The sequence below is a fragment of the Haliaeetus albicilla genome, chromosome 25 (genome assembly GCF_947461875.1).
Source record: "Haliaeetus albicilla chromosome 25, bHalAlb1.1, whole genome shotgun sequence".
In the NCBI taxonomy this organism is placed as follows: domain Eukaryota; kingdom Metazoa; phylum Chordata; class Aves; order Accipitriformes; family Accipitridae; genus Haliaeetus; species Haliaeetus albicilla.
In genome coordinates this window covers 1,565,690-1,593,561 of record NC_091507.1, presented here as the reverse complement: position 1 = coordinate 1,593,561, position 27,872 = coordinate 1,565,690, and the positions used below count along the sequence as shown (strand labels likewise).

The 27,872-nt window shown below is 43.6% G+C and overlaps 1 long non-coding RNA gene across 1 annotated transcript; it reads right to left on the bottom strand.

Annotated features, from left to right (window-relative positions):
- Positions 1-18,223: 18,223 nt before the first annotated feature.
- LOC138681940 (uncharacterized) lies at positions 18,224-22,428 on the bottom strand. The gene is made up of 3 exons (XR_011322170.1): positions 21,956-22,428; positions 21,768-21,843; positions 18,224-20,943 (listed from the first exon to the last, which is right to left on the bottom strand). It is a non-coding gene; the product is annotated as an uncharacterized lncRNA (long non-coding RNA).
- Positions 22,429-27,872: the final 5,444 nt, after the last annotated feature.

Genomic DNA, 27,872 nt, shown 5'->3' with positions numbered 1-27,872 from the left:
AGGGAAAGCTCCTGGCAGCACCAACCACACTTGTGAAATGATCGAGGTTTCCTCAGCACCCATTTGGGGAACAACGCAGCAGGGTTGCTCCTGTCAGCCTTTCCCTGCAAATATCCTTATCTTGGCTATGGTCGAACTGAACAGCTTTCCAGCCCACGCGCCTGTGCGAGACATGGAGTCCCTATTGTAAGGAAAGAACGGTGGTAATGAATAAAAAGGAAAAAAGGGTAAAAGCATGTATTTTTATGAAGCTACAGCCCTGGGGCAGCTTTACAGAGACTGAGTCTCTGTAGTGCCAGGAATGGCTTTTTTTTTTTTTTTTCCCCTGCGTTTTGGGGAGGGGGTTGCCAACCCATGGGACCTGCCCAGTCTCCCCCCACTCCTCCTCACCGCCCCAGCTCACGGGTGCACCAACACCAGGTAACACCAACATCCCCCCGTTTTGCTCCAAGCTTCCCTGGACCAGGGCAGGGCTGAGCTCACGGGGGGCTGCTTCTTATTTCAGTTTTGGCTTTCCTGCTCAAGGTGGGTGCGGAGACGGCTTGCCCATGGGCAATCCCCCCCTGCTCCCCCTCCCTGAGCCCGTGCAGCCCCCAGGGGCAGAGGCAAGCTGTCCCTAAGCGCTCCCAGCTGCCTCGGCCGCACGGCTCGCAGATGCCGGGGCTGTTCAGGCAGCGCTACCAAACCCGCAGTGACAGGTCATTGGGTCCCTACGAACGTTAATGTGATGTTTACTGCTCACGCTGAAGTGACACATGGGCTGCAAGCTGTTTCTTCTTGGCCGAGAGCTAGGAGGGAGATAACCCCAGCTGCCTGGTGAGCAGGGACATCTTCTCCTGCTGCCGGCCGAGTGGGGCAATAGCATGTGTTTGCTTTTTGTTTGCAGGGAAGTTGCGGCAGAGATGCATCAACTTTATCTCAGCTCCTCACAGGAATCTCCTTCCTGTAGATACTACGTGAGGCAAGGGTTTACAGAGGGAAAGGCTCTCAAATGTACGGCTTTGAAAAAAACCAACCAGATCCCAGCTTTCTGACTTCGCAAGGAGCACAGGGTTTGTCGGTCAATCCTGAGTAAATACGAGCCTTCCTTTAGCAGCAAATAATCTCCACAGCCTGACATTTGCTCCCAGTCTAATTCTCCTGGCCGACCTTCAAATCCTTGTCCAAAGATCCTGATCTTCTCACTGCCCTGCCAAAAAGATTGCTGAGATTGGCAAAGGTCAGGCGAGCTGAGCAGACAGAGGAGAGCAAGTGCAGCTGGGCTCCTCGCCGGCCCCGACTTACTTCTGAACCCTTTAATTGCTCAGCAGTGCAAACTAGTGGAAAACAAACAGCTTCTATCGGAGGGAGGACTGCGAGCATACCTAAATTATTTGGGAAAGAGAAGCCCTTCAGAGACTCCCGTTTTCCTGACAGAAAGCAAGCTGAAGATTTGTAATTGAAAGGAATGCATCCTGCCGTGGTTTCTGCACTGAAGACTGAAGCTGCTGTCATTCAAAAACATGAATTTGAGGTTATCCTGAAATTGTTTCACAATCCCTCACATAATCTTTCAAATCCTCCTACAAACCTAATGTTATCCTTCAGGAATGCATCAGCAAAAGATTTTTATTTGATCAGCACTGAAATCTTTTAGGACTAATAGATTTAACCTTCAAGAGTACTACGGCATTCGTTAAAGACAACTGAATTTATGTTTTGGTAGCCCCAAAAAGATTACATTAAAAACTGCTGGTTTAAAAAATTTTAACCTGCTGGTCTGGCAAAATCATCTCATAGGAAACCCTATAGATGGGAGCAACTTGGTCAAAACTCACCTCCCAAAGACCTGGTTGATTCCCGGGTGTATAAAGTCTCAGGGGATGGCCTCCTTCTTGGGCAACGTGCAGGAATCATTTGAATAATCACAATTTAAACTGCAATCCTCATTTAAGGCCTCTTCTCGTGCCAGGGCCTGGGACTCTGTACTGCTCTACCTCACAGGTCTGTGGCTGGCAGAGATGCTTCCAGGAGTGGTCCTCCTCCTGTCCTTCTGCTGGAGTTCATATTGGGGTGTACAGGAAAAGTAGAACAGCCTCTGGGGGTGACATATACAGTCAGGAAGGTATAATTTATGTATAAGGCATTCATACGCAGACATTCATTTCAGCTTGATACCTAATCTGACCTCCTTTTCATTCAAACAGCATCACTCTGGTCAGTATTTTGATGAGATACCATGTTGGAAAGAACCCAGAAACTCACTGACACTTGCTGTCCTCTGGGGAATGACTAGGAGGACAGACACTGAAACGCTGTTGGACTCCACTCCAAAGTGGAGCCACTATCAAAGAACACATTTCCATCATTGATCTAGGAGACTGAATTCTTTCCTTTACCACTTGAAACCATATAATCCTCTGTGGATCTGGCCAAATTCAAATTTGGTAATTACATTTTCCAGAAGCAGAGTAGGCTTAAATCAATAATTAAACAAAATTAGTTAGCACTTTTGATTTACATTGTATTTTTGAATGTAGACTTACTGAAAGCTGACATAATTTATAGACATCTCCTTCAAGCATGCTCAGCCTAAACTGTAATTTAAATGAACTAGAAAAAAAAATTACTTCTGTAAGTTGAATCAATATGTCATGAATTGACATACTGCATTAAGCAGGGCAAATAAAATTGGATAGAGCAATTATACATCCTAGACTACAAGGTGACTGCTATGTTCTCTGAACCTCAACATTTGCAGCTTAATGAATGCTGAAGAGCTGAATGGGTCGGGGTAACTCAGTGGTCTGACTTTACTTTCTGAAATGAAAAAGCTTCCTTACTTTGTATCCCTGTGGTCTAAGTCTGGGCTGCTCTGAGGGACCTTATTTAAAAATACAGCACAGTTTGTCTCCAGAGAAATATTGAGTTTTCATGGGTTAGGATGTTTTTCCTGTTTCCAAAGGAATTTTTTTTTAATTTTTTTTTTAATTCAGAGAGAGTTACTTCATAGTGGTTAGCTCTAATGAGCTTGATAAAGTAATGGCATAGACAGTTCAAATTTTTCACATAGTTGTATCTTACTGATATCTGCACTTAGCTGTGCCTGAAGAAATTAAATCACAACTTGCCTAACTGATTAGCAGTGTTCACATTTGACTTGTCATAATTGTAGTCAGGGACAGGTAAATGGTATATGCCACTCTTAAATAATGCTGTTTCTTATACCTGTGATAAAATCCGAGGTATGCACTGTAGTGCACACACAAGCTAGCTTTAATTTTGTTGACAGGTATGATAATAACAACGCACTGAAACCTATGCCCTGGTATCTTCAAGCTATCCAGGTCATGTGAGACCCTGGCTGCCTGGAAAATGGCATGGAGATTAAATTCATGTTGTTATATCTACTCTGCTGTTGTTACTGTGCTTGAGCTTGTACTGTTACTGAATTTCTTGAACTTGCTACTATGATTGAATTAGTGAGGTTAAGCCTGCTCGGATATGCCAGCATATACAGCAATTATGTGCGTGGCTGCAATGTAGATATAAACTTTGTGGGTTCAGCTGTAGCAATCTGTGATGATTTTTCCTCTGTATGATTTGCACATTCCCCTTTTCTTGGCCTGCGGTGACTGCCCTTCTAGACTTGTCATTCTGGGCAAGCCTGGGCCCCAGGCTCTGCACACCGTGGGATTTCCACTCTTCATTTCTATCCTTTTACTGGGCAGCAAGCAAATTTCGCAAAAGCCCAGTGTTAAACGATGACCGTGAAGTTCACCTGCCGCAGAGGGTGCCTGCATGCGTAAAGGCAGGAGGGAGAAATCCTGATGAGGGTCCACTGAAATAGAAATCTGCGGATGGGAGATGGTTTCTGCAAAGAGGCTGTTGGGCTCAGTGCACCACAGTCCTGCTGGAAAAGAGCAGCGTTGCTGTAGAGAGTAGCAGCAGAGGGTGAGGAAAGAGGTGGCTGGAGGTATCTGAAAGCTGGCAGGGGTGTGAACTGGGGGGGCGTGAGCAAATTCTTACTGTGTACACCCTGTGAGCTAGGATAGCAGCCACAAGGAAGATTTCAGCCCACATCTAGCTTCCAACTCCTGCCCTTGTGTTTAGATTTCAGTTCTGAAGGTGATTTTAAAAATATATTTAAAAGAAAGTAAATGGAGACTGTTGTATAATATGCACTTTGGATCACACAGATAACCTAAATGCTGGTATATTCTAACTTTTCAGTGATTGAATTATCACCCTTATAACACCCTCTTAATATAGTTAGTCAATGTAATTAGATTCCAGAGGCTGGCTTAAAACATCATCACAAGTAGAGACACTCAGATTAATGGCCCCTAATTGCACATCTCTCTCTCTGTCAGCCAGGCGTGCTTTAATTCTGATTCTCCCCACACTACCCACTGTTGACCCAATCAGTTTTCTGAGAGGTAGCTCTGATGTTCTGCTACTGACAGCACAAGAGCAATGTTAATACGTTATTGTTGTCAACAACAGGAAAATGTCACAAGAAAGAGATGAAGGGCACAAGACAAAATGCAGTTGGGGGAAGAGGAGAGGCAGAAGCCAGATTCCTCTTGCGGACCCTCACTGTGTGCTTACTTTCCTTCTTAGGGCTGTTTGATCAATTACTTGACCAAGCAGATGGGACAGGGGAAAAAAAAAAAAAATCAAGAAAGCCTGGAGTCAAGACATCTAGAAGACAGGAGTGGAGTGAGGACCACCAGTGAGAGCTACCTTCTCCCACCAAGACACATTTGAACTTGATGTGCATTAAGCACTCCAGGCTAAGACGATGGGCCAGTTTCCATGGCTAATCAGCTCCATCACAGTATGGATGCTAAGACTGAGGTGAACATGGTTTGCAAGCACCATCTGTGATGAAGACACTTGTCACTAGCAGCTGGGTGCGTTACATTAGGACACAGAATAACCAGGGAGCTGAGCAGGTACCAACCCAAGTACTAGAAGACTCCCCATTCACTTCCATGCCTGTAGAGAGTACTAACTCCTTTATAGAGGATGCTTAAATAAGCAGTTACATCTTCTCACTCATCTCCGCAATCTGTACATAATCAAGCAGATGAGTGATCTTGCAGGATCTGAGTCACAGTAGAAGAAACTTCCCTAGCTCATCTACTGGATATATTGGTGTCCTAAGAAAATGATGCTTATGAACCATCACTTTTGAGCTCACTGGCTAACTGCAACCAAATGTGATGGTAAGGTACGTATTTAAAATACCCTACAAGCTATATGAAAACCAGGATCTCGGGGGGGGGGGGGGGGGGGGGGGGATTAATACTTTCCTCTCCTTGATAGAAAGATATGCAGATTTCAGGTGTTACACATACTTTTAACAACTGCTGGCTGGGCAGTTGGAATGTACCTTGCCCTCAGACAGAGGTGTCACAGGGGCTGGACAAGGTAACTGAGATTACTGTAAAGTAGGGAAGGTTTAGGAGTATAATGCTTTATTTCTCCTACTGCCAGTAGAATAACTGATTTTTCCTCTCACAGACTCCTACTGAAGGCTCCTACCAATTGCACCACTTGCAGAGTAAATAATAAAAAAGGAGTGCATTTCAACTCCTGTTCAGCATTTCAACTCCTGTTCAACAAAGGCAAGCACTTTAAGTAAGCCTGTGCTGTTCTCCCTAAGCCTTTGACCACCTGAGATCCCAGGTAAAGGGTTAGTCGGTGCTGACACCCTCTTAGATTCAAGACTTGCACAGGAGACTAAAGGGTTCCCGGAAAGGGCTGTCAATAGTACACTGGTGCGGTAGCAGCCTTACTGCAGGGACGAGAGGGATGCGTGGTATGCCAGATCAGCATTTCTCCAGTACCAGCAAGAGAGCTGCTTTTTGATGGGCTTAAACCCAATGCTTTAACCATTCATAACTCTTCCTCTTCCCAGGTGAACTACACAAAGATGGAGAAAAGATGAAAAAGTGAAGAAAAGCAATTTAAGGGACACTGATATTATATGGAGATGTTGCATTACCTTCAAAGCATGCATTATTTACCCAAGGTGTTTGTAGTTAAGGTTGCATTTCAAAGAAAGGCAAACACTTTCAGGAATGAAAATACACAGCTGTCACTTGTAAATAGCCTTAAGTCTACCCTGCAGTGACACCTTGAGGGGAAAACATTAAAAATAAATAACCAGAACATGCATTTCAAATCAATGCTAAAGAAACAGGAACCGCAGGACTACGTGGATAGACAGCTGCCTGGTTTCCTGGAGCCACTCATGACAATGTGGGGCTTTATAGCACCTCTCCTGCCAAACAGCTTTCTGTTAAGCTGTACCACCTCTCAACTTCTCCTGTACACATCCCATACTTCTGCAGTCTAACTTTCCTTTCCCTTTTTCTTCTTCTCCAGACGAGATACAGCCAGCATCTTGTGATTTTAAAAAAATCGTTTGGATCAATGTTTGGTTTTGACCTTATTATTTCTGCATTTGAAAATTATCTTCCATGAAAAACTGTTCCTTTTCAGAAGAGGCAACCTCTTATTCCTTGTATCATTAGAATAAATTGCTCAGCCTCCTGGAGGGCAAGGAAAGGCCCCAGGGGGTCCTGGAGGTGGCATCCCCATGGGAGTCTGGGCTGGCAGACTTGGCTGTGGGGTCAGCCTGGTGGTCGCCCCTCACCCCCTTACCAGCCTTTTCTTTTGCGAGTTCATCTGTTGGACACTAAAGGCTGCTCGTACGTACGAGCCCTTACAGAGGCTTTTCTCTAGCCATGACCCATGGCACCGGAGATGTGCTCCTGGAAACAGCCCCCGCTTCGGTCCATGTGGTCTCATCTCTGAGGGCAGAGGCAGACGTTTGGGGAAATGTCCTCTGTGGAGCTGTTTTAGCAAACTACAGTGACCAACAGTCTCTGGTGTCTGCGGGATGCTCGGTTATGAGGAAGAGCAGCCGCAAACGACCACTGTTCCTTCCAAAAGGCATTCATACAGAAATTAATACTGGTACAAGACTTCCAAAGGTGCGAGGTGTACCTCTGCGCTGTGTGGTCGAAGAGCAGGTCGGCACTCGAAATGCTTTGTGACTCCTCCAGTGGGGCTCTGGGTCAGTGTTTCAGAGCCCAGGTAACGCAGCAGGGTTTGTGTAGCTCACAGCCTTTGTATTCTGTGAGTAAACACAGGCGTTTTGAGTTCAGCTGGGAGGAAGGGGAAGAGGCAGCTCCTTCGTAATGCTGCTGCCGTGTACAAAGCAAGAGATAACAGTGCTAGGGAGATAAAGGGCACACGCACAAAAAAATTGTACATTGGTTGTTACGTGCTCTGGCATACTAATATGAATTAATTTTAATTTCTAATCAGCATGTTTAATTTGTAAAGCCTTAGAAAATGCAGTTGATGTCATCTGGGAAGGGCACATAATAAGAAAATGAAACTTTTAGAGTACAAAATTTATTTTAACCCTTCCTGTGGAGCTGCTCCTAACCTTCATAATTAAACTATTTATCTCAAATGTCAAAAAATATCATAAAATACAATTAAAGTGAAGGTTTGTGAGTTCAGTCAAATAATACAGTCAGCACATTGTTCACTGCTGCATGTACGAAACCTCACAAATTAAATTACATGCAAGACAGATGGTGTCACCACAGCAGTCATACGTGTCTTGTATGTGCTGGCACTGGGGGAATGGGAAATATTTTCTCTACTCACTGCAACATTAGCCTCAATTACCTTGAAATGAATCTACCACAAAAAAATAATAAATAAAAAAAAAGTCAATCTATTCTTGGTTTGAACTTACAAAACATAACAAACAACTCTGTAAGGGGTTAATCAATATTTATAGACCATTATGGGATTCAGCAGGTCAACATGTTGCTGATAGCCCTCTCTAGGAAATCCCACAGTTGTGGAACATGAGCACCAGACACTGTCCCTGCCTTTCACGTGCCAGTAACCTCCACTGGTCAGCTAATCAGCCCACTGGAAAAACTTAGACGAGGGCATTTGATCTTGTCCCACATTACCCATCCCTTGGCACCAGTGATACACAGGCTGCCTCCATCAGAGGCAGCTCACAGAGAGCCAGGTTATTAGGTATGAACGTGGCTATGGCATTTCCAAGGCTGCCTTGGGAAACAGCTAAGCCATTTCAGCTTGGCGTGCAGCCCGGACCCAACCTGCCAAACCCAAACTCACCACGCATGGGGCCAGCCAGGGTCTGCCGGCACGTGGCCTCTACAGCTGGGCAAAGCATCACAAGCACAACTCACCCTGATCCAGCTTGCCTGGGAGGCAAGTAGAGTCACTAAACCTGACCAGATGTGTCTACGTGGATGGAAATCAGTGGGACAAAACTCAGTGTAAGATATGATGGAAGTGGGAGGTGATATTTCTTTACAAACATCTCCAAGAAAGTAAATTTTACCTCTTCACAGCCGTTCCCTCATATTTTGTTCACCCATCCTCTCACACCACGTACCCACAAGCACCAAGATGTCTGTGCCCAGATCTGACTCGGATCACTTGTGTATGACGCCAAGGGCAAGGGATACCAGCTGTCAAGTCCTCCATTTGTCCCTGGGGTTCCTCTTGAGGGCTACACAAAATGACATTTTGGACAGATCTCTTATATCCTTTAGGGACCATCAGCTCTTATGGAACGGTCCCTACTCTGAGCATCATGCTGACTTCTGGTCTCTAATTCTTAGGCCAGGTTGCTGCCCATTGCCCATTTTTCCTTGTTCGGAAAAGATATCTATCTTCCTCGTGGGCTAATGGGAAAAAACATATGTGACGTTGTATGTGATCTGTTGCCATGCTGGTGCCACCCCCCTGTTAGGATGCAGGGTTTGCTGGAGATTTGGCTGGACTGAGGTCTTCTCATAGTGCAGGTCTTCCTGGCTTGGTGTAACAACCCCTGTCTCCATTTTACTGCTGGAAAACATGTATTGAGGAGGGGGGTGTGTATCCTTTTTTAAAGGCCATGCATTTAACTCTCTGTTCTACTGGTTCTTCTGGTGCTTGGTCACACACACTTGCTTTTCTTAATATTTTGTTCCTACCAATCTTTGTGTTTCTGTTACAAATCTCCCCATCCTTTGGCCTCTCCCAGGCTCCAGGCAGACTCCCTACCTGAGATGAGGTACGATGCCTGCACAGAGGTGGCTGGTACAGCTGTTTACCTGGCTCCTGTTTTGCCCAAACGATCCAGGCAATGCTACCTGCTGGTGACGGCAGCAAGCGATACACCCTTGCTTGCGCTACCTGCTCTTTGGCAGCTGATGCGGAGAAGCACTTTGTATTGAAAGGAATTTGAGGGTGCTCACAGGTAGTTTGTACACTGTGAGCCATGCTGAGCCTTCGCAATGGGGGTCTCTGCAGAGCGACCGCCCTGTCCCCTCTGAACGGTGCAGCCCATCAGCCTCGGTCGCCGCGACTCATCGGAGACAGCTGGGCTGTTCACCAAGGAACTCCCTCAGCGCTGGGAGAAGCTGGTCCTGGGAACCACGCAGCTACGTTTGCTCCTGCAAACCCGTGCGGCTGGCTGCACACCGGCTGCCTCTGCACACAGCCAGGGTGGGCCCTTGTTCATTTGTACGGCTTGCCTGGGGTTAGCTCTCAGTGAGTCATTTTGGGTGAGGTCCTGATGAAGTTCTTCACCGTGATGAGGGTGGTTGAATGAAGCCCAGAACATGTTTTGGTTTGGAGAGAGGAAAGATCTCTTTCTTGACCACCATATATTTCTATCCAATTGGCTTTTACGCACACACATGGTACCCTATAAGCTCCATAAGACTTTAACATCTGTGGTGCCTACAGCACTGCAAAACAGTCTTAAAGAACTGACAATTTTCACTGTACAGCTCAGCTCTATATTATTAGATGAATGGAGCTCCAGCTTTCAGTAACTATCATTTACAGTTTTCCTTTGAGTAAAGACGGCTGGGTAGGCTTTTTAAAAGGGGGTGAAAAACAGCTTTGAAATGTACAAATTGCAACAAATAACGGCTAGCTGTATGTATACCAGTCTGTGCCACAGGGAAGATGGATATTTTAAATGTTCTGGGATTCCATTTCATCCTCTTATAGTAGCTTTTTCCCCACCACTGCATCCTCTCCAGTAATGGTGTTAAATAATGCATATGTAATTTTGTTGTTTTATGCTGTGTTTTGCTTCTAACACCAGACTGGGACTATGCTTCCCTCCCTAACCTGAAATTCATGGTCAAGGATGTAGACATTCTATCATTTCTTCCTGCAGCATTTGAAGAATTAGAAAATATTGTCTGGAGCACACACTGCTTTTTCATCGGCATTTCTTGACTGAATCAGATGGTCAGACACTGTCATGCCATCTGTAGTAAGCCCAGCAGGTGCATGTGCCATGCCAAGAGATTTTGTTTGACAGCCTTTATTCATCAGATGGTTTTGTAGGCAGCTCATTACCAAATGATGAACCTTCCTGTTTCTGGTTAATTATCAACTTCACAGTCTGTTGGGTGAGATCAGCTCTCTTAAAAGTGACTATCAGTTCCTGTAAAAAGGATTTTTTTTCCTTGAGCTTTTTACTGCACCATTTAAAAGTAAACCATTTCAGGAACTTTAATCACAATTGTCTTTCAGTCTTCTATACAGATATGTTCACTAAAAAAAACCCCAAAAGATGGGAAAAAAAAAAGATGGAAAAAAAAAGTTGCCAAAATATAAATAGATATACAGTGTACTGGTCAGCTTTGATAAATTCTTTGTTTCAGCTCTAGTGCATGCACACCATTAAGATGAAAGGCCAAACCCTCTCCTCATGTAACTCCACAGACAGCAGAGTAGTTGCACAGAGAAGAGTTTGGCCAGAATAATTTATACATTTTTTTTTCTCTCTTTTTTTATGTGAATATAATTATATAAATATAAAAATTAGTTTGAAAAATGTGGGTATTCCTCTGTTAAAAGTTGTGCTGTTTATTTTAGGAATTCACACCTTTCAGGCCAGGCACTGTTTTTTTCTGTGGCTGGAGACAATCAATTGCATTCTGGGTACTAGTTTATTTTCGGAAGATATTAGTTTTGTTTATGATCTTTACCATTCAGAGCTCAATTTCATACAAAAGTGGATGAAAAATGCCCTTTCTTAACATATTCCTGTGCGTCAACGGAAGAGAAATGGATGCAGAGCAATAGGAAATTGCATCAGGAACTATGGTGCGTCAAGAGAGACCGAGCAGGCTAAGAGTCAGGTGCCACCAGATACAGTTCTCAAAAACATTTCTCATGCCAAGACAGGACCAGGGATAGTATTGTATGCCTGGAGAGGCACTGGATTTGCTAGCATCACAGCAGTCACACTGTACACGCAAAATTTGAATTCCAGGCTGGGTCAGAGCAAGCATCAGGTCGTGACGAGTAAAGCGTCACAGAAAGCTGTGTAAGGGAGGAAAAATTCATAGAATCGTAGAATGGTTTGGGTTGGAAGGGACCTTAAAGATCACCTAGTTCCAACCCCCCTGCCATGAGCAGGGACACCTTCCTCTAGACCGGGTTGCTCAAAGCCCCATCCAACCTGGCCTTGAACATTTCCAGGGATGGGGCAGCCACAACCTCTCTGGGCAACCTGTTCCAGTGCCTCACCACACTCACAGTAAAGAATCTATTGTAATATCTCATCTAAATCTCCCCACTTTCAGTTTAAAACCACACTTCTTCTGATGCAGCCCAGGATGTGATTGGCTTTCCGGGCTGCGAGTGCACATTGCTGGGTCATATTCAGTTTTTCATCCACTAATAACCCCAAGTCCTTCTCTGCAGGGCTGCTCTCAATCCACCCATCACCCAGCCCGTATTTGTGCTTGGGATTACCCCGACCCATGTGCACGACCTTGCACTTGGACTTGTCGAACTTCACGAGGTTCACCTGGTCCCACCTCTCAAGCCTGACAAGGTCCCTCCAGACGGCATCCCCTTCCCTTTGCATCATCTGTCTCGCTCATTGCGCAGAATTGACAGAATCGGGTACCGCATGCTGTCCTCCCTTCGCACTGTAGTGCTGTCACCCCATGCTGGCAGTGCTAGAGAGTTCCAACCACCAGCAAGCGCAGAGGAGTGCTGCGGCTGTCCCGGCTCCCTGCACCATCCTTCCCAGGGGCACAGGCAGAAGCACCCAGTGCCTTGCCCATTCTCCAGGGGCCACAGCCTCGCTCCCCACACTGCAGGGCACGCTTTGCCAGGCAGGCAGCTCTGAGCGTTGGGTTGCACGCTCCCTCCTCACTCAGGGCTGACAGCAACACCGTAAACCCATAGGTACCAGTCCCAAGGGGAGGTTTAGCACCATGCGGGAGCAGCCAGCCAGCTCCTGTGCTACATAAATGCTGCTCCCCGAGAATGCAGGCTAACCCAAAAGGCTGATCCCTGGAGGAGATGCTCCTAGTTGGCATGAAGGTGCCATCAGGGAAAGTTCAGTAAAAAAAATGCAGGCTTGAGAGTGCAGTAGCTGCAGGAGGAGAGCTCTTGGCATGAAATCCTAACAGGGAAAACAAAGTAATTCCTTCCCACAAAATGAATTCTGTCTTCATGTTACCTCTGCAAACAGAATGACACAACACTGGAGAAAACACATATGTGCAAAACACAAATATAACTAAGGAATACACAAACAAAATGCCACTACCTTCCATAACAGAATTCTGGGTGGATTTTCAGAAGTGGCAAAATGTCACTTATATAGGAGGTAAAACAGTCATCCCATGCTATTCAGCTGGCTCTCCATCCTGTCTATGGCAACACATCACTCAAGACATATCTTGGGAAATGCTCACTATATATATTATGTATATAAACTATAGTTAAAATGGAGTGGGAAACATTTTCTTTGGGAAATGCATCTCATCACATTTAAATGATGCTTCGCAAGTGCATAGTGCTCTAATTAGGAGGAAACAAACTGATTTACTCACAGTAAGCATCGATTTTATAACGGACTTCTCTAATCACAAACATAAATCACCTGTCTTTAAAAATTATTCTAGCAGTGAGTTTGTCGCACGCAATATACAGCAGTGTAAGTGATTAAGTGCAATTCCTGTTGTAATCACTAGGTGGCATTTGGCTGTGTTGGAAGAGTTCAATTTTGGACGTCAAATGAAGTGGAGTATTACATATTATACAGAGTAATGAAATGTAAGCAACAGTTCAGTGACAGAAATGAGGATGTGGATGGATACTAGATATACATTCAGAAAAAATCTAGAATAAATTTACAAAATAGGTCATTAAAATACTTTAAGATTACTGTAAGGTGCTTTGATGATAGGTAGTGTTAAGGCTAAACTCTGCTTAAGCTTGTTATTGAGAGAATAGTAACTGTCCTGGTTCCAGCTGGGATAGAGTTAATTGTCTTCCTAGTACCTGGTATAGTGCTATGTTTTTTGAGTTCAGCACGAGAAGGATGTTGATAACACACTCATGTTTTCAGTTGTTGCTAAGTAATGTTTAGTCTAAAGTCAAGAATTTTTCAGTTTCTGATACCCAGCCAGCGAAAAGGCTGGAGGGGCACAAGAAGTTGGGAGGGGACCCAGCCAGGGCACCTGACCCAAACTGGGCAAAGGGGTATTCCATACGATGTGATGTCATGCCCAGTATACAAACTGGGGGGACTGGGGGCAGGGGGATCATGGCTCAGGGGCTAACTGGGCATCGATCGGTGGGTGGTGAGCAACTGCATTGTGCAACACTTGTATATTCCAGTCCTTTTATTATTACTATTGTAATTTTATTAGTGTTATCATTATCATTATTAGTTTCTTCTTTTCTGTTCTATTAAACTGTTCTTAGCTCAACCCACGAGCTTTACTTTTTTTTTCCCCGATTCTCTCCCCCATCCCACTGGGGGGGGAAGTGAGTGAGTGGCTGCGTGGTGCTTAGCTGCTGGCTGGGGTTAAACCACGACAGTAACTATTAGTCTTGTGGCTGTGTCCCAGCCATCAGCCCATGCCGGTTGGGTTGGGATCCAGGTACATCGCTTGGCTTGCCCCTTGGCTCACGTAAGGCAAAGAAAAGCAAACAACTGCTGGAGTCCCTGAGGGGGTGACTGTGGGCACCCCCAGGTACACCAGGGTGCCATGTAGAGACCACAGCTGCGGGGACCACGGCGGTCTGTGCTGCTGCTCCTGTGCCCAACTCCTTCCTTCCAGGCAGGTGCACACCCATCTGGGTCACTCCTTACCAGGCTCAGAGGGCTGCAAAAATGCAGTTGTCTCACCAAATCCAGCAAGATCAGAGTGAAACAGGCCTCACTAGTTAGGAAGCGACCAGGCAGCAAGTTCCTCTCCTCCCTTCTGTTGTACAAACCACTGCTGCGTCCCGACAGAGATATAAGTGTTGCCGAGTCCTCGTGGTCCATGGACGTATGAATTCAGAGTGTTAAGATGTGCCTTGGGCACAGCTTTGCTCTCAGCTGAAGAGAACAGGTATTTCAATTCTCCTGCTAACGCTGTTGCCTTCCACTTCCAGCAAAGGATTAAAAAGACCATCTAGAAAGAGGTCAATGTTTTGTTTGTCCTTTGAAGGATGAAACCATGGAGGAAAAAAATCCCTTGGAAAGAAAAACTATGTTTTGCATGCCCTTTGGGAAGAAGAAAAACTGGTTACAAACAGCCTCCTTAACTTTGGTTCTAGAATTGCTTCTAGACATTTACTACCTGGGCACATGCAGAGGGCTGGGAAGTTTCTTTTGTTTTAAATGCAGGTCTGGCAGTTCTTACCAGGAAAAAGCAAGCACGCGTTATAATAAAATTGTGAAACAGCAGAGAAAAAAAAAACATGGGCAACTAAAATGCTATGAGGCAAATAAACATCTTTCCCTACACACAGGTGCACCAAGTCCCTCCCTCATCTCTAATATGGAAGCTTCTTGATTTTTGCTGAGTGACAAAGTACTAGCAAAGACATAAAAGTACATAGCTCACACCAGTTATTTCTCCATACAGTCATCTGTAGACATATGACTGTTGAGATGTCCCTTTTCCTAATATTTGCAAAAAACCTGAAGCAAATAAATGAACTACTGGGTGTAGGTAAAGTAACTCACAGTGTATTTATTCACCTGAACAAATACTAGACTTTATTAGTATGTTTTAAGAGAGCAGCCTCTCAGTGGGTTTCCATCAGAAATATCTCCACAATGCACATGTTATAAAGGAGCCCGTTTTATATCCGAGGAGGAGACCATTTCTTAGAAAAAGTCCAGCTTACAAGCCTTCTATTGAGGCATTTATTTCCTCTGCCCCCTTCAGCATTGCACCCCTTTTCCCGAAGGCTCATAAACATGCAGTCAGGGCCATGAACAATAATTGCTGAGATAGCAAAGTTGCAGAATTACAGTGATTTGCTACACACTGCTTTACCTCCATCACGCGGGCCTCCTTCTCTGGCAAAAAGCGAGAACTCAAACATGAGGTCCATCTAAAGGTGAGACGCCTGTGTGAGACTAATGCATTAACCTACTCGCTGCAAACGATTGCTCACCTGCATCCTAATCATCACACACACACTACCAGTCTCCAGCCACGATGTCAGAAATAGTCCCCAACGTGTTTGCTTGTCAGTCTGCCACCTGCATCCACCCACAACCAGCAGAGGACTTTGGAAATGGATCCATCAATTAGCACTGGGAACAGAAAGTCAGACAGTGGCACTTCGTGTTCAAACTGGAAATGGAGATGTTTGTTTTTCAGCATTGCAAAGTGACATCTAAACACTCACCTCATAAAAAATGATTTTGCTTCAGGTTTGAATCATGAAGTCTTTTAGCTGGGTCATTCCCAGCCTGGCAGCAGCTGAAAAGCACGACCGCGCCAGGGCTATCCGGGCTGGTGTGTCCCGGCACTCTGTGTGAGAACAGATAAATACACAGCTATGTACTCCCAGACTGGGGTCTGCCCATTAATTTGGCAAACTTTTTTTGGTAGCTATCACTGCAGGCAAGAAACTGAGACTGACGGAGAAAACCAAGGATTTTTATGAATTGGATTGTGTTGAGGGGAAAAAGAATCAAAGTAACTCACGGCACAAACCCGATGCTCTGTTACCAAGCTCACCGTGCATCCAGAGGTATAAATAAAGCAGCAGCATAGTCCCCTGCCACCGTCACTGTAGCGGTGCGTGGAGCTATTTATACATGTGGGAGCACTCTTTTTGCCACCGCATCCCCCAGAGTATTACCTCTGACCGTGTTGTCGCAGCCACAGCGAGTACCACCTCCCTGTGGGCTGCGGACACGGGGGCACGTGAGGCCAGCATGGCCCGTGGCAGCTGCTGGGGGGGGTGCTGAGCATCCCCAGTGCCACTGAGTCCAAAATCACAGGGAGCCTCTCCTGGAGAAGGGAGGACAGAAAAAACCTTGGGCTAACAAAGCTCCAGTTCAACAAGCCCCAGGTGGCCCCCTCCAATCCAATTTCTGCTATTACCGCCCCATAACAACTTTTCTCTTGTTGCCCTTTCAGGCAGGGGCTGGAAGGCTGCAGAGAGGAGACCGAGCGCTCAGCAGTTGGCACTCCTGGCCCTGCGGCACCCTGCAGCTCAACTCCAGCAGAGAGGCACTTCCAGAAACGCCTCTCGCTCAAGGCGCGGATCTCAGCCCCGCCAAGCATCGCACTTGGTTTTTTTTTTTGGAGTCATCCTGCCTGCTCCTCTGGCAACTTGCAAAATGCTTATCGGGCAAAGCCCACAGGAACCACAGTGAGCGGTCACCCCGAGGTCTGCCAGTCACTGAAAGAGCTTTTGGTGCTCGGTTGCACACCGCGCAAGAGTGAACCACCTTGAACGACACAGACCACATCAATGCTAGCCAAAACAGGGCCACAGCTGCTCCCTCTTGGTTTGGCACTGATAAGCCCTCTTCCTCCCGGACCGATGGACCTGCAGCTAAACTGCCCCTTGGGACTCGTTCTCGGTCCCCCCAGCCTGCACCTTGGGACAATGGGTGAGAAGCACCTACCGGCCTCGGCCCAAACCGTGCTGGGAAGCGCTGACGGATGCTTGACCCTGGACAAGCACCATCCCCGTGGCTGGGGATCGTGCTCCTCCAGCTTTGCCTGCCGGGGAGTGACTGCGAGGCTGCTCCCAGCAGCGCCCACCTCCTCCCTAGCAGAGCGCGGGCTGCGCAGGGGGAGCGCAGCAAGATGGCGCGGGCAAGGCAGGACACGGAGAGACGTTTTGTGGTCACGTGAAACTTCCTGCCTGACCCGCTGATAAACAGTGTCGTGGTTTCAGCCCACCTGATGACAAAGCACCACGCAGCCGCTTGCTCGCTGCTCTCCCCAGGCCATGGTGGGATGAGGAGAAAATATAAAGAAATGCTCGTGGGTCGAGACAAGGACAGGGAGGGATCACTCCCCACTTGTGGTCACAGGCAAAAGACAGGCTCAACTTGGGGAAGAAACAAAATCAATTTCGTTTACTGCCAATCAAATCAGAACAAGGATATTAAGAAGTCAAACCAACCTTCGAACACCTTCTCCCCAGCCCTCCCTCCTTCCCACCTCAGCCCCACTCCCAGTTCCAGGGAACAGGGGCTGGGGTCAGTCCGTCACACCTCGTCTCTGCCGCTCCTTCCTCCTCAGGGGGAGGAGGACTCCGCACTCGTTCCTGCTCCGCCATGGGGTGTCTCCCACAGGAGACAGTCCTCCACCAACTTCTCCAGCGTGGGTCCCTCCCGCGGGCTGCAGTCCTTCAGTCCCAGCCTGCTCCACGAGTGGCGGCCATCTTGGGGGGCCTCCGCTCCCCTCCAGGGGCTGGGGGGGACAGCCTGCCGCCTCACCGCGGGCTGCGGGGGCATCCCCTCCTGCCTTCCTCCCTGACCTCGGTACCCACAGAGGGGTTCCTCTCCTGTTCCAATCCCCCACTCCCTGCAGGTTTCCCCTCTTAAATCTGCTCTCCCACCCGTGTTTCCACTGTCCCTGAGGGGCTCGGCCTGGGCCAGAGGCGGGTCCGGCTTGGAGCCGGGGGAGCTTCCAGCAGCTTCTCTCAGGAGCCGGCCCTGCGGACCCTACCCTGCTGCCAAAAACACCTCGCCACACAAACCCAGAACACACAGCCCCAAAAGGTTGTCTTAAAAATTCTCTGTGTGGTTTTAAGAAAGACATCCACTGTACATAGACACGACCAACCTCACTTAAGGCACCACCTCCTACCTTATGTATCCACAAAGGCCAACTGCAGACAGACGCGCTTTCAGCAAAAATCAGCAGATATGCTGTAGCCTAAACTCAGGTAAATGTCACAGGGACATTTAAATACAATTTTATTCCTTCCAAGAGTATTTGAAGAGCCGTATTTTGCCAACTTCAAATAATACGTTGAAATCACTTTTTCTTTTGGAAATAATATTTCATTTTTCAGGTGTTAAATGAACCTTACTATTCTTTCTTTGGTCTTATTTTTAAGACAATACAAATTCAACTCTTTTTTTTTTTTTCCTTTGGAAAACGCAAATTTTAAAATGGTTTTGTAATTACAGTATGTTACAAATAGAGAAGCACGGCACAGTTTACCGAGGTAAGATTCGCTCTGATTCAGAATAGATTGATAAGGGATTCCAGCACAAAGGTGAGGTAAATCGATGCACATCACCTGCAATAAAGATAAGACTAGTAAACCGATAAGGGAGAAGATAAACCCTGTTTAAATGTACAAGAAACAGCTGAGGAATTTATACGCTTTTTTTTTTCAGTAAGTGATATAAGGTAACAATGTTGTTTAGCACTGACAGATATCTTTGAAGCATTTTATCAGGACCAGCTATCTTGTAGAAGCTTCTTAAGATAAATAACAGGTTCTGTACTAACATCACTATCTACACAAGACCACAGAAGTATATAAAGAATGCCTCAAAGCAAGCAAGCTGATTCCCAAATTGCAGTCTCACAAATCACCAAAATCACCTCAGAGTATGCTACAGCTAGCTCGCTGGTGGCCTAATGCTTGTGTTCTTCATCTTTCAAACTCATAAGAGAAATAACTTAACTACACTAATTATTCCAATATCACTTTTTCACTCACTTCTACGTGTCATGGGGAAATTGTGCGATTTTTGAGTAGGAGGGTAATGGCCAGAAAACTCCTTATGTTTTGGTTGTCACACTCAAAACAATTTGATAATTCCTTCTGGAGATGTTTAGTTGAGTATCAGTAAGGACTATTTGCCTTTTGAGCTACTCTTTGCGTCTCTAAAACTTTATGTTAAAAGTTGGAAACATGAACTCCTAAGTGTATTTTTATTCCTTTGCTATGTTATTAAAAGAACTTGAACCTAAAAGGAAAAAAAACCCATATGGTATTTCTACTATAACTTGAAAAGGAATAGTATTTCCCTGTCCTGAAATTATATGTAATTTTAATGATTTCTCATAGTTCATGACTGAAATCTGGTTTTCTTTTCCAGCACACCTTTGGTATTCAAAGCACATGTATTTTAGTATTTGTTCATTCAGTCCTCAAAAGGTGCAGTTTGCCATGAAGATTTACCACCTGAAATATCATTATCAATTAAAGCAACAAGCTGTATTGTTACCTTGTTGAATATGGGCACATTATTGGCCAGCTTTATTGCAAACAATTTCAAATAAAATTGAAGCATCACATCTGATGCCAGTGTAAATAAAAAATAAGTAAAATCAGAGACTCAAATAAACAGTGACTAACTGCAAAATAAATGCAAGTCTAAATTTATTGCTGTGTTTATAATTTATTAGTTCTCTGCCTTTAACTTTGGAAATTCAGCCAAGTTGTACCTACTAAAAAATTACACTAGCTCCTGATAAAAGCCTGAGCAAAGGGGTAGAATATTTGTGAATCTGGGTCTATCAAACCCACTAAGCCCCCCTTGCTGAGACAAAAAGCAAGTTCTGAATCATGAAGAGGATGTCCAGACCTTGGAAACTCTCAGAAAGCCTCACCATTGCCTTGGATGAGGCAAGGATTTAACCCAAGCAGCATACAAGGTCTAAAAAGGAGTTCAGGATGGGGAAAGGGGAGGCAGTGGAGAACAGGAGGCATTGCATTTGATCTTAAGAGGTTTAAAAATTGACATTCAGAGGGGAAGGACAGTTACAGCTCTACACAGATCAATTGCCACCTCCCAGTCATATGAAAACAAAATGCTGACATGTCAACGGTTTTGAGATTTTAAAAGCAAAGATTCTTATTCTTTAGGCGTACAGCAAAAATTAAATTCCACAGCCGCAGTGCTAGCATGGGAGGTACGCGGGGTGGCTTGAACAATCCATGGTAAGAGGACATTAGAAATAGTACTGGGCAAGATGATGGCCCATGAACAGCACATGGCAGTGTGAGAAGTGAGTTCTCCCCAGATTAGCTGTATCCCTGGGTAGATTTACATGTGTATGAGCTGTCCAATATGCCACAAATTCCATTAACTTACAAAAAAAAAAAAAAAAAGCACTTCAGATGGTGTTAAAGTAATCATTATTATAACCTCAGGCTATCCACAGTCACTTAAAACATTCAAATCCTGGATCATTGATACTGTTAATGTGCTACTGTTCAGACATACTACTAATTTATAGAAGGTTAATGTGGATTTTTAAAGAATCCAATTCACTCCAAGTGTTTTCAACAGCCAGTAAGAGAGAGTACTTAGCATAGAAGGACTCCATTTCAAAATGACAGGACTCCTCTTTTCTTCATCCTTTTTTTGCCTACAACATGTCAATTTATCAAGAAAATATACCAGTTCGCACAAATTCCTATCTCTTTGGTGGGAGAGCATGGATTTAATCTTTCCCCAAGCCCTTTCAGTAATTCCTTTTTTTTCAAAGAAGATTATACAGTTTATGTTATTTCAGTGGATCATCTAGCTATAACTTCAGAAGACAATATATTCATGTTTGGAAAAAATGCAATAAGCAGGGAGCATTTATTCATCTTCTTTAATTATTTCTGCCAAGTCTATTTCATTGTCCAATCCTAAAAAAAGGAAAAAGTTTTTAAATTAGCAATTTCTTTCTGAAGTAAAACACTCCGGTAATGAAGTATCATGTTCTTTACAGACTCTAGGTGAAACGTATTAGTCATCAAGCAAGAATATATGCATTCAGAGCACATTTGAAAAAAAGTGAGCTACTTTGAAAAGAATGAAACTGATATATTCTTTCCATAAAATTACTAAAAGCTGACCTCTAGCTAAAAAAAATACCATGTTTATTGAGAAGGTGGTGTGCATTACTGAGGTACTTTGCATTGGAATAGTTCACTTAGCTTTGCAATGAGATGAAACCACTAAGACATTACCTCAGGAATGTAATTTTTTTCATTTCTGCATTTACACAGGCACTCCTCTGGCCAAGTGGCAGGTAAAATACGCTGCAGCGCACATGACTTGAAACCACTCAGAGTACATTGAAATGATAAATTCTTGAGCATTTTAGTTAAATAATCACAAGTGAAACGCTGTGTTTGAGTAATTACATATCAATCATGTACTTTGAGAAAGTTAGGGGCATCATTAGGGAAAAATAATCCCAGTGAGACCATCAGCATTACACAATCGGCGATTATTCCTTGCTGGAACCTGTAATTTCAGCTCTGTTCCTGCTGAGGTCGCAATTACTATTATTCATGTGATAGTAGTTGTATTTCTCTTCCTGTCATTAATTCAGGGACAGCCGTTGGATGGGACAGTGAAAGACAACCCCACTCCTACATATAACATGACCACTACACTGAGTCTCCAGCATGGGTAAGAATTCATAATCTAAGGATTGTGATCACAAATGTGAATTAATTCTTACCCACGCTGCATGTTCTAAGAAAGTTCATGGGATCTTCAAATCCAGCAGCTGCTCTCGGTGATTATTTTAGATTATGCTGACAAAAAAACAAACAAACAAAGAAAAGCTGTCAAACAGGGAAGAGTGCTGAACTAGTCTGACTGTCTAGTATCATTTCTTCTTACAGCTGTGTTGAAAAATATACATACCTACAATGTTACATGATGTTCTCGGATTGCTCTGATCTAACTGTCTTGTGCAGCTGATTTGGGGGAATTAAAGAAGCTGGTACATGTTATCTGCATTTAGAGACACCTGGAAAATTTGCTCATTAAATTTCATACTACTTCGGAAAAAGAAAGGAGAAGGATTCTGCCAAAACCCACAGAAATTCACTCCTCTCTGGATTTCTACAAAGCTTGTGTATTAAAAATTCACATCCAAATATAGATTAAAAATTGTAGTAGTGTAACACATCCAATGAGTGCTGAATTTTCTTAAACGAGGTTGAGAAGAGGCAAAATTAAAGCAAAGGTTTAAAATGTTGTAGGTAGCATTAAAATCCACTGCCAATAAGTAGAGCCAAATTAAAAATGAGCCTTAATTGCAGAAATCTTAAACCCCCCCCCCCAAACTAACAGTTTATCATTATAAACAGTCATGAAGTACTCAGCTGGGGGGGGGGAGGCAGGAAGGGGCTGGTCAGGGGTGTGGAGAGGAAATGGTTTTTCTATGTTGCACAATTATTTGCTTGAGTGCCCCAGGCACTTGAAAGCTTCATCAAGGTGTGCTTTGTATTAGGGACCTGACTTTTATCTGTAGATTATCTTATTTAGCGGAGTTTTATCCCTTGGAAAAGCAAATATACCTGTTTCCTACATGATAAAGCGAGGCAAAGTTAATTTTTGCGTTTTGCATTTGTCTTTTTGGTCTTCAGTATTTGATCACTGATCACTTCAGTATTTGATCAAAACACACTGTGTCAGTAGAACCTGTGGGGAGGGAATAGCATAGACTGTACAGAAACAGCAGACTCCCACCAATCATGAATTTTGAAAGTTTTGGGCAGCCTCTGCTTTTCCCCTCACGCTCGAGAGCATTTCAAAGGCAGGATTACAAAAGAAAATATCACATGTTCAGTTCAAAACTGTAACTGGGGCTCTGGGGAGAGGAAAAGGGGCAGGTACAGAGGCAGCGCATGCTGGTTTTAAGGACTGGTTACAAAGCACTTCCAAAGCACTTTTGCCCAGGTAAGGATCGCAGCCAGGCAAACGATTCTCCACCTCTCCATTTAGACAATAAGGAGGAGGATTAGTTAACCCGAGACTGCTTTACCAACCTGTGGATCTGACCTAAATACCACAGTTAAGCCACAGGGTTTTGTGAATGTAGGACTTTAGGCAGGAACCCGACTGATACAAACCTGACACTTTGGCAGTCTTTGCTCTAACCAAGTGATTTATAAACATACTCGCACCTATGAATTATGAATTTCTCAATACATTCAAGGGGTAAGGTTGTCGCATACCAGAAACCTGAGGTCACAGAAAAGACCAAAGTAGTATCACCTCCTTAACGCAGCAGTTCATATGACTAAACAGCTGCATTGAACCTCCTGCTCTTTTGCCTTTCCCCTGGGAGGGTTTGGTACAGCTTTTCTCTTGGCTAGAAACCCCTTCTACATACTAATGAAGATTATCACCTTGTTCCTAGCCAGTGGCATGCCCAGAGTGTGGAGAAAAGAGTACTGAAAAAAACCAATCAAAACCTGAAAGTAACTAAAACCAACAACAAAATGCTCAAACCCATGCCTTTACATTTAGTCAGGATTTTAAATCCTTGCATCAACACTTACCTTTGACTTGTTTAAAACTTTCTCTCTCCCAGGGAAGTAGAGAAGGGAGAAGAAAACTACCGCTATTTGGATGCTCCTTTTGCTGACTCTATCATCTTTGTTAATAGTCTCTAATGAATAGCTCACTCATGGATAAACAGCTAGCGTTATTATTTTGTCTTAGCAGAGTCAGCATGATTCAGAAGAGAGCAGTCATAAGACTGTCACGGTTCCCAAATTTTCAAAAGCTGTGGGAAAACAAAAATCAGTAGCTGAGAGAGAAGGCTTAACTCTGACTACCACAAACAACACAGCAGCCTGTTGGTTGATCTGAAATACATACATACACATACAAACTTAAAAAGGAAATATTACTATCCAACAGAGACTACTCAAGAGCAGACAGGTTTCTCCTGCCTGAGAACAAGAAAAAAATCACTATAACAAGTAAATTTATTTATTATACTAACTTGGCTGGAAGAAGAGTTCTTTGACATACAATCCCTCTTCATAGGGCCTTAAATCATGCTGATTTAACAGTGCCAAGTGCCAAGGACATAAGACTGTATATAGACATGACAGCTCATGCTTCATATGCCAGGCTTCCCTTTTGCATGCCAGTCTTTTCAAACAGGTGGTAATAGAGCCATCACAAGGTAGACGTCTACATGCTGATCATTGCTCTGGCCAGAAGACTGGAACCATTCCTATAGATACCTGCCAGAAAACGCTGATATCTGCTGGTTTTCAGAAATCAGAACTGTGTTTTCTTGACCCTTTGGTGTCAAGACAAGTTGGCTGTGGGCATAATTTTACTACTTTTGGCAAAAGTTTTTATGTTATAAAGGTCCCTTCTGTGTGAATTTGTGTGAAGGGGTTCTACAGGTCAGGATAGAGGAATGGTTAACAGGCATCAGCAAGCTGAGGAGAAGATTACATGTAGAGAAGCAGCATGTGGAAGTCTCTCAGGAACTGGCAAGCTCTAGAGACCAGTTGTCCTGTTAAATCCACCAGAACTGATAAATTCAGAACACTGAGAGTCTTCTGGCTGTGTACAAAGCCACTACCCACACTAGTATCAGCCATGAGTTGCATAATTTGGATCGTGTACAAGCAGGTAGCAGTTGCTATATGCAGACAAAAAACCTACAGAATTACGCATACCTACCTGATGAAGCAAAGGGGCTTTGAGGCTTTCTAAACTACCTATCTAGGAGCTAGAAGTCTCAGGAGTTGGGATTGGCCTCCCAGTTGTTGCTCCTAAAGAGTAGTTATGAGTGCACGAGTAAGTGAATTTGTTATGTGAATAGTTATCTGCTATTATGAACAGCTTTATTTTAAAAAGGGTTCTGTTGGTTGTGATCTGTATCTCTCCCAACCAGATCTACTATCATGGAAAATGGAATTTACAGAATCAAGCATCCAACTATTTTAGCAGTTATTTCTTGGCAATACCAGTCCCCAGTAACTAGGACTGCTGCTGCCACTAACTGATTTCATTTCTTAAATGATTTGCCCCAAAAAGTACTTGCAGAACTTACTCTGTGCAAGAACTCACTTCCAAGACTTTCTTGGAAGTCCAGAAAATGGGACTCCAAATGTTCAAGACAGAAGCATAATGAACCAACCTAACCAGTTTTCCTAGTCCCTGCAATTTAGACTCCCCATTTGAACACCAGCATGTGCTGAGATTAAACATCACCATAGACCGAATAAGGTGAAGGTTAACCCCTTTAGGTGCTTTTACTTCTGAAAGGCAAGTTTAGGAAAGCACATATCTCTAAATGAAATTCCTTTTGCTACCACTTGAAGATTAGATTTAGAGAGCCTGAGCCTTTGTTCAATCTTGCTCCATTTTTCCATGATTCCTAGCACCCCCCCCCCCCCCCCCCATACCAGCATAAACCTTCCAAGTATTTCCAGCAGGCCTTTACATTTTGGCACATAGAAATATCTCCCATGCATATACAATAGGCCTACTGATTGCATCACACCACTGAAGTCGTGCCGTGTCATTATGCATTACTAGTCAGTTGGAGGAATCTCAGAGCTGTTTAGAAAGCTTTTAATGATCTCATCTGATGATATGCAAACTAAGCATTCATGCCTCTGGAAAGACTCTTTAGTAGGAACATGTTGTATGCATTATTATTCTACTCTAATAATTTCACTTCTACACTTCTATGATTTCACTGTTTGCTTCTGTTAAGTAACAATAAGTAAGAAGTCCATGGAATTGGAAACCAGCAACTTCTGTCCTTTGCAGCTTCTCTTCATTTGTCCTGCTCTACTAGTTCAATAAAGGGATACAAACATAAGTGGAAGTTTCTCTTTAAAGACAGACAAACATAGGACAGTTAGTTACAACATGACACCAGGCTAATAAAAATCAACTGCTGGACTGTTTACACTGCTTTGCATAAGCTCCTTCAAGTGCCCTGAGCTGAATAGTAGCTTTGTTGCTCTGAAAGTTTCTGCTCAGCTGGTTTACCAAGGTCTTGCCCTTAGCTGCAAGCTACAGGATTGCACTTTGAGATTTTTTGCTTCATTTAAGGGTTTATAATCAGGAACTTTCTTCTGGAAATTCCAGTGACAACAGACTGCCAAGCCCTGATAATGAGCTCTTAAGCTTTGACTATGGGCTGAACAGAACTGTGGCTTAACAAAGAAAGTTGTTTTTGTTTTTTTTTTTATTAACAATACTTTCTCATCTAGTAAATACTCAATTTCAAGTACCCGTAACAATTTCTTAAGGCATCCTTGACATCTTATGGCAAAATTTCCCTTCTATATAGCCAAAAAAGGGAGACATTTAATACTCTTGAGTATCTCAAAAGCAAGACTGTCACCATACTGGGTTGAACTTACAAAGCACTATGTTCTCACATTTACAGTTCTTCTAGCTAGTGTTTTGCCTTTAGATGTACATTGGTTTACTCCTGTTGCCAATATGAGAAGACGCCTTGGACTGAAAAACATCACCACTCTAATGCGTCTGGAGGACATACACACAGAAGTTGAACTTTCTGATGAAAAAAAGATATAGAATTATTCTGAAATGTCAGTGTTCCTTTGAGTCAATAAATATCTTCCATTCTTCCTGCCAAACTTTTATTGACAGAGTGCATGCTGCAGATGTTAACTATTAAAACTCTGTTAAAAGGAAAACTGAAAAGCAAATTTTTGAAAACTTTAGAAAAACAGTGACAAACACTAGGAATGTTTTACTTACATGAAGCAGAGATAAAAGGAAGCAAATTATTGTGATTTGGGATTTTCTAGGCTTTCTGCCACTCACAAAGCTGAAAAATGGTGGAAAAAATGATTAAAAAGTAACTACCTCAGCAATAGTACCTGCAAGATCACAGGCAGTTCTCTTCCTGGATGCATAGGTGGTATCGTGTTCAAACCAGAGAAAAGAGGAATAAAAGGCAAAAAGTTGTCCATTATTTAAAATAGTTGAGATGGGCCAAAACCACTGAGCAGCTAGTATCAGCAGACAATCATTTATGACTCAGGGAACCAGCACACAAATCTTCAGACACTGAAGCTAGGTTAACATCCAAGGAAGGACTGCTTCCTCAAGGATTTACCAATGAGATTAGCCCTACCACTAGATTCTGGGTGGGAATGGACGTCTTAAACCTGAAGGCATTTTATTACAGAGTGAATCTTCATGAGTTCTTGAAATTTTGTAAGAGGCCTGATCTGGTTCTCCAGTTCCAGTAAATACTCCAAAATCTCTCAGATCTGAGGGTGGGCTCTAGAAGACGGGGCTGCAAGGTACAACCACAGTTTTCTTCCTCAAGTGGTATCATTAAAATTTATTTCAAAGGCTTGATATATCACGAAGATAAGCTGCCTCTTCTTTGAATCTGTCAAACCCCATGTTCAAATTATGAATTAAAATTGGTTGCTTAACTTAGATCCTTTCTATAGCTGTCTTAAGATTTCTAAAAAAAGCTTAAGTTTTACCTGCATAAACAGTCATTTTACAAGTTTAATAGGACTATTTTAAACAATACATGCTTGTTATTTTTTTTTCTAATATAGTTAATTTATAGTTCAAGAATTATGACTTTGGAATAGGACTTATTAGAAAATACATTAAAAATAATATTTTCAAAATCTGTAACAAAATAATGACTCTGCTATCTTTTAAATATTAAATTCTTGCCAAATCAGCTACAATTCATCAACCAAAATACCAGTATTTATCTGTAGAAATAACTGAGCTATACAATAGAAAGTAATATATGTACCCATGAAAATATAAATATTATTTAATAGTA